The sequence below is a fragment of the Canis lupus genome, chromosome 27 (assembly GCF_011100685.1).
Source record: "Canis lupus familiaris isolate Mischka breed German Shepherd chromosome 27, alternate assembly UU_Cfam_GSD_1.0, whole genome shotgun sequence".
NCBI lineage: Eukaryota > Metazoa > Chordata > Mammalia > Carnivora > Canidae > Canis > Canis lupus.
Genome location: NC_049248.1, coordinates 14411436 through 14424014, shown reverse-complemented (window position 1 = coordinate 14424014; position 12579 = coordinate 14411436).

The following is a 12579-nucleotide window of genomic DNA, read 5'->3' as shown; positions in this document are numbered from 1 at the left end:
AAGAAACAAAACAGATGAACATAGGGAAGGAAAGGAAAAATAAAATAAGAAAAACAGAGAAAGAGGAAAACAATAAGAGACTCTTAACAGTAAGAAACAAACAGGGTTGCTGGAGGGATTGTGGGTAGAGCTTGGGGTAACTGGGTGGTGGGCATTAAGGAGGGCACATGATGTAATGAACACCGGGTTTTATATGCATCTGATAAGTCACTAAACTCTACCCTGAAACTAATAATACACTATATGTTGGGACACCTGGGTGGCTCAGTGGTTGAGCGCCTCCCTTCAGCCCAAGGCATGATCCTGGAGTCCCCGGATCAAGTCCCACGCGGGGTTCCCTCCGTGGAGCCTGCTTCTCTCTCTGCCTGTGTCTCTGCCTCTCTCTGTGTGTCTCTCATGAATAAATAAATAAAATCTTAAAAAAATGTTTAATAACTTGAATTTAAATGAAAAAAAAAAGGAACAATAGACAATAGATGAGGATCTTATGCCTAATGGTAACAAATGGTAGTTATATGTTACTAACAGAAGCATTTGGGCTATTTGACCCACAGTTTCTTCACTGTGGAAAATAAGGCTAATAATGTCTGTTCTACCTACTTTATCACTTACTATCACTAAATCAGATAATGAACATTTTAAAGTGCTAAGTGTATATTTGGTATATAAGGGGGAAAAATGTGGAAAAAAAGAATTCTTGACCCAAGTTAGATTTTTATCTACACTATTCCATACTTTTGGATATATAACTTGTAAAAATATGCACTTTTTAGCAGATCACAAATCACTTTCTTTTTTAAAAAATTTCTAACACCAGTCTTTAAAATTGGCATTTTCTATATGCTATAAGCAGAAAAAAATGTGAAAATATACTAATTTATGTATCTCTGTTTTCTGATAATTCAACACTTCTAACCTAAATCTGATAATGGAAGACTTCATTATACAAGGGACCAACTCAAGAGGTGCCTGGGTGGCTCAGATGGTTAAGTATCTACCTTCAGCTTACATTATGATCTCCAGGTCCTGGGATCAAGGCTCCCAGCTCAGCTGGGTTTCTGCTTCTCCCTCTCCCGCTGTGCTGTCTCTCTGTCTCGAATGAATAAATAAAATTAAAAAAAAAAAAAAGGACCAATTCAAGGTAAAATCCTAAAATAGGTTTGTTTTTGTTTTTCTTCACTGTCTCTCATTTCTCTTTTGTTTGCCCTTCCTTCCACTACCACGCCTTACTTCTAGGTAAAGGGTTACCTTGTCCCAGCCTCTTTAACCCATACTCTAATCCAAAATCTCCCCTTGGGAAGTAATTGCAATCAATCATGTGTACCTTGGTATATGAAAATCAAGGCCTCATCCTTTATTTTTTAATTTTTTAAAAATATTTTATTTATTTATTCATGAAAGACACAGAGAGAGAGAGGCAGAGACACAGGCAGAGGGAGAAGCAGGCCCCATGCAGGGAGTCCGATGTGGGACTCGATCCCCGGACTCCAGGATCACGCCCTGGGCTGAAGGGAGGAGCTCAACCACTGAGCCACCCACGGATCCCAAGGCCTCATCCTTTTCATAGATAATTACCTTTCCCGATGTATCCCTAGCTCTAGCCTGCCAGCCTCGCCCCTATAATTTAAGGAAGATCAGGTACAAGTAAGCAAGTAGAACTCGTGAGCTCAGTTGTCTACCCCTTCTGGCCCACTGGCTCTAGGACCTCAGACTTCAAATCACTGAGAGAATTATAGTAAGTCATTCTTCTAGGCCAGTAAGTGAACAACACTAATCTTGAACTTTTGGTGTGAGTAGCTGTTTTCCTGGTCATTAGTCACAAAATGTCAATGTTTGTGCACCTACAGTCAAAATCCAGAGGCACCAGCTTGACCAAAACTTTCCTTCTCAATATTACAGGACAGTTCTGCTTTTGTACACAACTTACATGAATGTAGAACTGTGTGGTTATATTAAGTTGGCCGGAAAATTATGTTTTCCTTGACAGCAATTAGGGTTTTACCCAAAGGTCTTCCAGGCCGAAGCAACAGTTAAAAGCATATTTTTTAAATTAAGGGAAAAAAATATACTATTAATTAAGCAATGAAATGGGATGCCAGGCCCAGAAAACCTATGTTATATGTCAGTTAAAATATTCTTACTGCTTTCTACATTTGAACAATAACATGGTGTCTATCAATTAACATTTTTGCCATTAAATCTACATTGAAATTACAAAGCATATATTTGCACTATGTACATATATTTTCTTTTATGAAAAGATAATAATAATCTTTATAACATTCACAATTTCTTTAAAAAAGGAAGAGTGTTGGAGCCCTTGGGTGGGCCTGTTGCTTGAGCATGTGACTCTGGATTTCAGTTCCAGTCATGGTCTCAGGGTAGTAGGATCATGCCAGCACTGGGCTCTGGGCTTAGCACAGTCTGTTTGTCCCTCTCCTTCCCCTTTTACCCTACCCCCTACACACAATCTCTCTCTCTCTCTCTCTCTCTCTCTGTCTGTCTCTCTCACACTCAAATAGTAAATAAAATATTTTTAAAAGAGTAAATCAAATAAATAAATAAGGAAGAGTGAGAAGGGTGCCTGTCTGACTCAACCAGTAGAGCATGTGACCCTTGATCTTAGGGTCATGAGTTCAAGCTCTGTGTTGAGCATGGAGCCTACTTTAAAAAAAAAAGAAAGAAAGAAAAGAAAAGGAAGAGTGAACATAATAAAATGTTGAGCAGTTGCAACTTACAGGAATTATATAATTTAAAATTTGTAAGAGCCCTAATGGGTCCTTATCCTCTTCCCTCCACCTCTGTCTCGAAGGTCTTTGCTAAGCATTCAACCAACTGAATACAAATGAAAATATGGATATATGAAAAGTGAGGTTCACTTGTCAGGAAACTATTACACAGATAGATGATTTTGGCTGGTTTGACCTGATGATTAACCTTTAGTGCTAAGAACAATGAAGTTATAAATTTGGGTCTAGCCAACCTCCTCATAAACCATAATAATTGTAGTAATAAAAACTATAGTAGTAATCGTCGTCCCTTGAGCATTCCCTGTATAACACTGCCCTAAATACTTCACACATTTTGTTCATTCAGTCCTAATAATGACCATATGAGATGAATAGTATAATCTCCATTTGCCAAAAGTGTAAACTGAGACACAAAGAGGGTAAATAATTTGCTCAGTCTCATCAGACTAGAAAAAGCAGAATCAGGAGTGAGGCCTATGTCTGCCTGTTTCTTAAGCACTGTGTCCTTTGATCCTGCAGGAACTTGAAAGGGATGAGGCCAGTGAAAACTTAGACATCAAGACCCTAAGTCTGGCCAAGAGATGTTAAAATGGTGGCTATAATGCATCAAGATTGGATTAGGGAATCACAAACCATGCACATCACGGTTTGGAAACTGACTGACTCTGTCAAGTTCAGAGAAACAAGCTGAGTCAGAAAGGAAATACTAGGTACTATCATTTCATAAGGCTAAGTAAGAATCAAACATAGAAAAAAACAGCCTTGTACCACCACCCCAAGAAAGCAAGATTTAGAGTACAAGGGATCAATAACACAAGTCAGAAGAGTGAGGATAAAAGTACCAAACATGTCCTGACCTCCTACTCCAACAATGGATCTAGAAAACAACAGGTAATAGAAACTAGGGAAAAAGATTGAACATTGCTTTAGCTGTTTTGAACCTCAGTTCAATAAGCAAACTTGAAATACTGATAATATTATTACCAACAAGGACATTTGGGAAAATTAAATGAAATTGAACATATCTGGAAATATGGAGAGTATTGAATAAATGTTAGTAGTGGTCTTATTGTTTTAGAGAGTTACCATCAGCTTTCTAATATAGCGCAGTTTAATGTGACTAGGAGTTGTTGGGAGACCTGGTTTAAATCTTTTGTTTGCTTTGTACTAAGTGAGCAATGTTGGGCAAGGCACATTGCCTGACTCTCAACATAATCATCTGTTAATAAGAGACTGTAATACCTCCTCATAAGAGGTATTAAGAAAGAGACAATTAGAATTGTCTTAAATTCTAAGAGAATTAAGACAGTTAAGCCCTTGTACGGCGAGAAGTCTGTCTTCCTGGTATGACCTCAAACTTAGGAAGGACTCTTGGCCTGGCCTCTGAGATGGGGTTATCTCAGCACTCCCTCTATCTCCTCTAACTTTCCCTTCTTCCCCCTCTCGTGACAGTCAAACTCTGTCTTGATCTATGAAGGGTCTTGCCTGGGCAGTTTCCTGCCCCTTCCCACGGGTAGTAGACTTCTGCTTTCTAACATTTTAGGCACCTGAGTCAGATGGGTTTCCTTGCCTGTCCCTCAAAGGCAGATGGCCTTTTGTTTTATTTTTTTTTTAATTTTAATTTTTAATTTTTTGGCCTTTTCTTTTAAATGAGAAATGCTGTGAACCTGTTTTCATTACTAAGGAAGAATCTCTCTGATCTTGTCCTGTCCCCATTTTTTCTTGGGAATAAAAAAGTGGAGGCTCAGAAGAGAACTTGAGAATTAGTACCAATTTTCTTTGAGTCAGGGACTGTAGCAGATTCTAAATTGTGTTGTGAGCTTACATTTGACCTTGAAGGATTTGTTTAAAATTTTGGCTATTTACTTTTTACCCACTTTTATAGCATCTGCCTCTTTCTCATCTATTTTGACAAAGATGAGGCAACTTATGTGTCATATCCGCCTTCAGAAGGTCTGTGACCCTTTAACATTCGGTTGACCTGCTTGTCATATGACCTTGGCTCTTTCATGGATTCCAGGAAATTTATGATTTTGTAGATTAGCTGGCTTTTTTTTCTCATTTTTTAGTTGGGGGGTAGTGATATTTGCTTAATGTTTCTACATGCTAAGTGAAATGACTCACATAGGGCTGGGCAATTTAAATGTCTGAAGAGTCCAGGCAAGTACATAGCATATGTTATTAAACTAGTCTAAGAGTAAAAGGTATAAAGTTTGGCTAAATGGAGAATACAAACCCACATAATGCCATTTAAAAAGTTTTTAATATATGGATGGTAAACCAAAATATCTTATTTCACCTGGTAAATTGTGATGTTAGTAGAATTAGATGTGTTCAAACCTGGTTAAGAACTGGTTGATACATAACTAAAGAGAACTTTAAAATGCATAATTTCAACCTAAAAGGAAGTACCTACTAGCATGCCCAGGAATCTCTACTTAGTCCTATACTACTTTTAATATTTTAATTAATGTTTTGATGAAGATATAAAAAGAATAGTATTTCAATTTTTGCATAAAATCAAACAAAAAGTTCTTGCTATAACACTTCATATCAAAATCAGGATTCATGAAGTCACTGACAGGTTAAAATAAGAGATTAAATATGCATAAATGTAAGGTCCTAAAAGTGAGCTTACTAAATCTACCTCAGATTTACAGGTGCATAGCATTGGTGATATCTGATTTAACGGTAGAAGTTGATGTGCAAATGACTTATAATTTCTAATAGGTGCAAGTTTGGTGATCCAAAAAAATGATGTAATTGCCCCAAAAAGCTGCTTGGTCTTAGGTTGCAACAGTGAAGGAGAGTGTTCAGAACAAAAGAAGCCTTAGTCCCATTGATTAGACTCATGTGTGGTGTCCTGTTGCCACATTTCACAAGGATCACTGAGTTACTGGAATTGAAAGAGGAAGATGGCCAGGATGATAGACAGTCTGAGGAACAGTTGAGTCAGAATATTGAATCTGGAAAAAGAAAACTTGAGGAACACAGGACATTGGTCCTAGTGTTGGATGCAGGTTTTCTCATTTACTATTCTCCCATCCAGGAACTTGATCTCAGGATTTTTCTGGAGTTATAGACCTCTCCTTAGAAATATAATTAACTTCCAGTACCCTCAATATATTCCCATGACTTCCTCATTCCATAACTGGAGACCTGTATCTTCCTCTCTCCTTTCACACATTTGCCCACCCCTCCATCCCTTTCCCTCTGGCAACCATCAGTTTGTTCTCTGTATTTATAGTTCTGTTTTTGCTTTTTGTTTATTTATTCTTCTTTTTAAAGATTTCATTTATGAGTGGAATCATATGATATTTGTCTTTGTCAGTCTGATTTATTTCTCTTAGCATAAAACCCTCTAGGTCCACCCATGTTGTCACAACTGGCACAATTTCATCCTTTTTATGGATGTGTAATATTCCATTATATATTTTATATATGTAATATATTGTAATATATATATAACATTTTATATATATATATATAAAACATTTTCCTTGTCCATTCATCTAGTGATGGACACTTAAGTCTCTTCTATGTCTTGGCTTTTTTAAACAATACTGTAATAAACAGGGAGTTGCATATATCCCTCCCAGTTCGTGTTTTCATTTTCCCTGTGTAAATACTCAGTAATGGAATTATTGGGTCATATGGAATTTCTATTTTTAATTTTTGAGGAACCTCCATACTGTTTTCCACAGTGGCTATAACAATTTACATTCCCTCCAACAGTGCACAAAGGGTTCCTTTTTTTCCATATCCTCACCAACGCTTGTTTCTCATCTTTTTGACTTTAGCCACTCTAACAGGTATCAGGTGATACCTCATTGTGGTTTTGATTTGCATTTCCCAGGTGATCAGTGGTGTTGAGCATTTTTTCATGTGTCTGTTGGACATCTGGATGTCTTCTTTGGAAAAATGTCTATTCAGGTCCTCTGGTCACTTTTATTCAGATTATTTAGGGTCTTTTGGTATTGAGCTGTATAAATTCTTTATATATTTTGGATATCAATCCCTTATCAGATATATCATTTTCAAATGTCATCTTTTATTCAGTAGGTTATCCTTCTGTTCTGTTGATGGTTTCCTTTGCTAAGCAAAACCTTTTTAATTGTTTATTTTTGCTTTTGTTTCATTTTCATTTTCAAATGTCTTCTTTTATTCAGTAGGTTATCCTTCTGTTCTGTTGATGGTTTCCTTTGCTAAGCAAAACCTTTTTAATTGTTTATTTTTGCTTTTGTTTCCCTAGCCTTATAACTAGAAAAATTTACTATGGCTGATGTCAGAGAAATTGCTACCTGTATTTTCTTCTAGGATTTCCATGGTATCAGGCATCAAGTGTAGGTCTTTAATCCATTTTGAGGTTTTTCGCCTATGGTGTTAGAAAGTAGTTTTGTTTTATTGTTTCCCATGTAGTTTTCCAGCACCATTTATTGAAAAGACTATCTCTTCCCCATTGTACATTCTTGTCTCTTGTGATAGATTAATTGACCATCTAAAAGCGTGTTTGTTTCTGGGGTCTCTATTCTGTTTTATTGGTCTATGTCTGTATTTGTGCCAAGACCATATTGTTTTGATTACTACAGCTTTGCAGTATATCTTGAAATCTGTAATTGTGATATCTCCAACTTTGTTCTTTCTCAAGGTTGCTTTGATTATTTGGGATCTTCTGTGATTACATACGGATTTGATATTGTTTGTTCTAGTTTTGTGAAAAATGCTGTTGATATTTTGATAGGGCTTGCATTGAACTGTAGATTGCTGTAAGTAATATGGACATTTTGACATTAATTCTTCCAATTCATGAGTTTAATACATTGTTGTATGCAGTTTGCTAATATTTTGTAGAGGATTTTTGCATCTATGTTCATCAGAGATATTTATTGACCTGTGGTTTTCTTTTTTTGTGGCATCTTTTGTTTTGGTATCAGGATAATACTGGCCTCACAGAATGAATTTGAACTATTTCCTTCCTCTTCTGTTTTTCGGAAAAGTTTGAAAAGAATAGGTATTAACTCTTCTTTAAGTGTCTGGTAGAATTTACTTGTGAATCCATCTGATCCTGGACTTTTATTTTTCGGCACTATTTTTTATTACCTATTCAATTTTGTTACTTGTAATCCATCTCTTCAAATTTTCTATTTCTTTTTATTTTTTTAAGATTTTATTTGTTTATTCATGAGAGACAGAGAGAGAGGCAGAGAGAGAGGCAGAGGGAGAAGCAAGCTCCATGCAAGGAGCCCAATGCAAATGCCATCCCAGATCCTGGGATCATGCCCTGAGCCAAAGGCATACACTCAACCACTGAGCCACCCAGGCACCCCTTTTCTATTTTTTTATTCCATTTTGAAAGATTGTAGGGGCACCTAGGTGGCTCAGTCAGTTAAGCATCTGCCTTCAGTTCAGGTCATGATCTCAGGGTCCTGGGATCAAGCCCCACTTCAGGCTCCCTGCTTAGCAGTGAGCCTGCTTCTCCATGCCCCTTGCTCATACTCTCCTGCTCTCTCTCTCTCTCTCTCTCTCTCTCTTTCAATCTCTCTCAAATAAAGAAATAAAATCTTTAAAAAAGGATTGTATATTTCATGCTCACTTTGGCAGCACATATACTAAAGGAGTTTATGCATTTCTTCTAGGTTGTCCAGTTTATTGGTATATAATTTTTTGCTGGTATTCTCTTATAATCCTTTCTATTTCTGGGCTATCACTTCTTACTTCTCTTTCATTTCTGATTTTGTTTATTTGGGTCTTTTCACCTATTTTTTACTTGATAAATCTAGTTAAGGGTTGTCAATTCTGTTTATCTTCTCAAAGGAACAGCTTAGGCTTTTACTGATTTTTTTCTGTTTTTTTTTTATTTCTATATCATTTCTTTTTGCTCTCATCTTTATTATTTCTTTCTTTTACTCACTCTGGGTTTCGTTTGTTCTTTTTCTAGTTCCTTTCAGTGTAAGCTTAGTGTTTTTATTTGAGGTTTTCCCTGTTTCTTGATATAGCCTGTATTCCTATATACCTCCTTCTTAGAACTGCTTTCATTGTGTCCCAGAGAATTTGGACTTTTCTTTTTTTCGTTTTCATTTGTCCCAATGTATTTGTTGCTTTCTTCTTTCATTGCTTCATTGAGCCATTGGTTGTTTAGTATCGTGCCATTTAGTCTCCATGTGTTTGTGTTTTTTTCCAGTATTTTCTTGCGATTTATTTCTAGTTTCATACTGTTTGGTTGGGAAAAGATGCATGGTATGATTTCAGTCTTCTTAAATTTTTGAGGCTTGTTTTATGGCCTAATATGTGATCTATTCTAGAAAATGTTCTATGTGCACTTGAAAAAGAATGTGTATTCTGTTGTTTTTGGATGAAATGTTCTGTATATTTCTGTTATGCCCATCTGTTCCTATGTGTCATTCAAAGACATTGTTTCTTTGTTTATCTTCTGTCTGGATGATCTATCTATTGTTGTAAATGGAGTTCCCTACTATTATTGTATTACCATCAATTTCTCTCTTTATGTCTGTTAATATTTGCTTCCTGTATTTGGGTACAAAGGTATTGACAATCATTTTATCCTCTTATTGGATTGACCCCTTTATCATTATGGAATGCCCTTCTTTGTCTCTTACTACAGTCTTTATTTTCAAGTCTATTTTGTCTAATATAAGTATTGCTACCCCAGATTTTTTCTGCTCCCATTTGCAGGGTGAATGTTTCTCTATCCTTTCACTTTCAGTCTGTATGTGTCTTTGGGTCTGAGGTCAGTTTCTTTTGGTAGCATACAGATGGGTCTTGTTTTTTTATCCATTCCACCACTCCATGTGTTTTGATTGGAGCATTTAGGCCATTTACATTTAAATTAATCGTTGATAGATATGTACTTGTCATTTTTTTAAAAGATTCTATTTATTTATTTGAGACTGGGAGAAAGAGCGAGAGAGAGCATGAACAGAGGGAGAGAGAGAAGCAGATGCCCCACTAAGCAGGGAGCCTGATGCTAGGCTCATTCCCAGGACCCTGGGATCACAACCTGAGCCAAAGGCAGATGCTTAACTGACTGAGCCACCCAGGTGCTCCTACTTATTACCACTTAAAAAAATTGTCTTCTGGTTGCTTTTATAGTTCTTCTTTGTTCCTTTCTTCTTCCCTTGCACTTTCTGAGTGGTCAACAAGTATTTATAGTGTTTTGTTTGGCTTTATCATTATTTTTTATGTATTTGTTATAGGTTTGGGGGTTGTGGTCACCATGATGTTCATATACAACATCTTAAGTAAATGGCAGTCCATATTAATTTGATGGTCATTTAAGTATAAACATATTCTAAAATTTGAAAAGAAGAGAAGAAATCTTTTTCTTCTCCTCTCCTCCCTTTTAACTCCCTTCTCCACATTTTATGTATATGTTGTCATATTTTTTCATCTTTTTATTCATATTTTTCTTACATCTAATTATGGCCATCTCTTTTCCACTTAAAGGAGTCCCTTTAACATTTCCTGTAAGGCTGGTTTTGTGGTGATGAACTCCTGTATCTTTTGTCTGGCAAACGCTTTACCTCTCCTTCAAATCTGAATGATAACCTTGGTGGATAGAGTACTCTTGGTGGTAGATTTTTTCCTTTCAGCATTTTGAATATATCATGACACTCCCCTCTGGCTTACAAAATTTTGCTAAAAAATCAGCTGACAGCCTTATAGTTTTTCCTTTATAGGCAACTTTTTATTTCTCTCTTGCTGCTTTTATGATTTTCTCTTTATCTTTAACCGTTGACGTTTAATTATTACGTGCCATGGTGTAGACCTCCTTGGATTCATCTTGTTTGGAACTCTCTGTGATTCTTAGAGTTGAATGTCTATTTCTGTCCTAAGATTAGAGAAGTTTCTAGTTATTATTTCTTCAAATAAGTTTCCCATAACTTTCTCCCTCTCTTCTGGGACCCTTATAATGTGAATGTTTGTTCACTTAATATTGTCCAAAAGCTCTCTAGCCTCATTTTTTTTCATTCTTTTCTCTTTTTGCTGTTGAGCTAGTGTGTTTTCCATTACCTTGTCTTCCAGATCATTGATCCATTCCTCTGCATCCTCTAACCTACAGTTGATTATCTCTACTGTGTTTTTTACTTCGGTTATTGTATTCTTCAACTCGTGATTGTTTTTTTTTTTATATATATTTTTCTATCTCTTTAGGTCTCATTGAGTTCTTCCACTTTTTTCTCCAGCCCAGTGAGTGAGTATCTTTACGATTATTACTTTAAATTTTTTATTAGGCATATTATTTATCTCTGTTCCATTTAGTTATTTTTCTGAGCTTTTCCTTATTCTTTCTCTTGGAGCATGTTCCTATGTAGCCTTTTCACCTAATCCATAGAAACCAACACAGAGAGTCAAGCAAAATGGGGAGACATAGGAACATGCTCCAAGAGAAAGAATAAGGAAAAGCTCAGAAAAATAACTAAATGGAACAGAGATAAATAATATGCCTAATAAAAAATTTAAAGTAATAATCGTAAAGATACTCACTCACTGGGCTGGAGAAAAAAGTGGAAGAACTCAATGAGACCTAAAGAGATAGAAAAATATATATAAAAAAAAAACAATCACGAGTTGAAGGAGTGGTCTTGTGTATGGTGTCCCCTGTGCAGCCTACGTGTGCTTGATGATTTTTGCTGGGTGTCTGGAGCTATGGTTATATATGCTAATTACCCTTTAAAACCATGGCTTCTTACAGAAAGAATAAAGAAAAATAACAATAATGATGATGATGAATGAATAAAAGAAAGAAAAAATTTTAAAGAAAGGGAAAAAGAAGAAATAAGAGAATAAGAAAATAACAAAACCAAAAAATAAAAATAAAAACAAAAAAAGACAAGACAAATTTTTAAAATAAAAAATAATAAGTTAAATTAAAATATTTAAAAAAATTTAAAAGCCCACAAAAATTACAGTCTGTTTTTGCACAACAGGGTGGCTGAAGTAGACTTGTGTACCCAGATCTTACTAAGGTCTTTACTTTGGTCTAGGCTTTTTAGGTGGGTAAGGAGAGAGAACTTTCCCACATTTCCTCAGTCCTCTTTTTTTTTTTTAAGGCTTTATTTATTTATTCATAAGAGACACAGAGAGAAGCAGAGACATAGGCAGAGAGAGAAGCAGGCTCTTTGTGGGGATCCCCATGCGGGACTTGATCCCAGGACCCCAGGATCACAACCTGAGCTAAAGGCAGATGCTCAACCACTGAGCCACCCAGTGTCCCCCCCCCCATCTCTTTTAAACCTCAGCCATCTTACTGTGCCTCAGTGCCACCAGGGCTGGTGTGGGCTTAAGGATTCTAGGCTTGCTGAGGTTACAAACTCCTTGTGATGACTGGACTCACCAGTTATGGTGTCTGAACAGGCCTGTTAGTTCCTCCAGACCCTCCAATTATGGAATTTGAATCTGCCTTTGGTGGAAACCAAACTCACACCTGATGGTGTCCAGACCCTGCTCTGGTCTGTGCTTTTAAGGTGGATAGAGAGAGAATTCCTGCAATTTCTGAATACTTCTAAACTGTGGCTTTTTTCTGTGTCCCAGCACAGCTAGGGCTGGTGTAGTCTGGTGGACCCTGGGCTTCTGAGGTTGCAAACTTTCTGTGCCAATCTGACCCACCAGTTTCCGGACGGGACCTACTAATTATGGCATCCCAACCAGGGCCTTATGATGTCCAGACCCAGGCTGGGCTTTTTAAGTGGCATAAGGAGAGTGTTCCACTGTCTTCGCGCTTTTAAAAACTGGCTTCTTTTTCTGTGCCCCAGCGTGTCTAGTGCTGATGTGGGCTGGTGGACCCTGGGCTCACTGAAGTCCCAAGCTC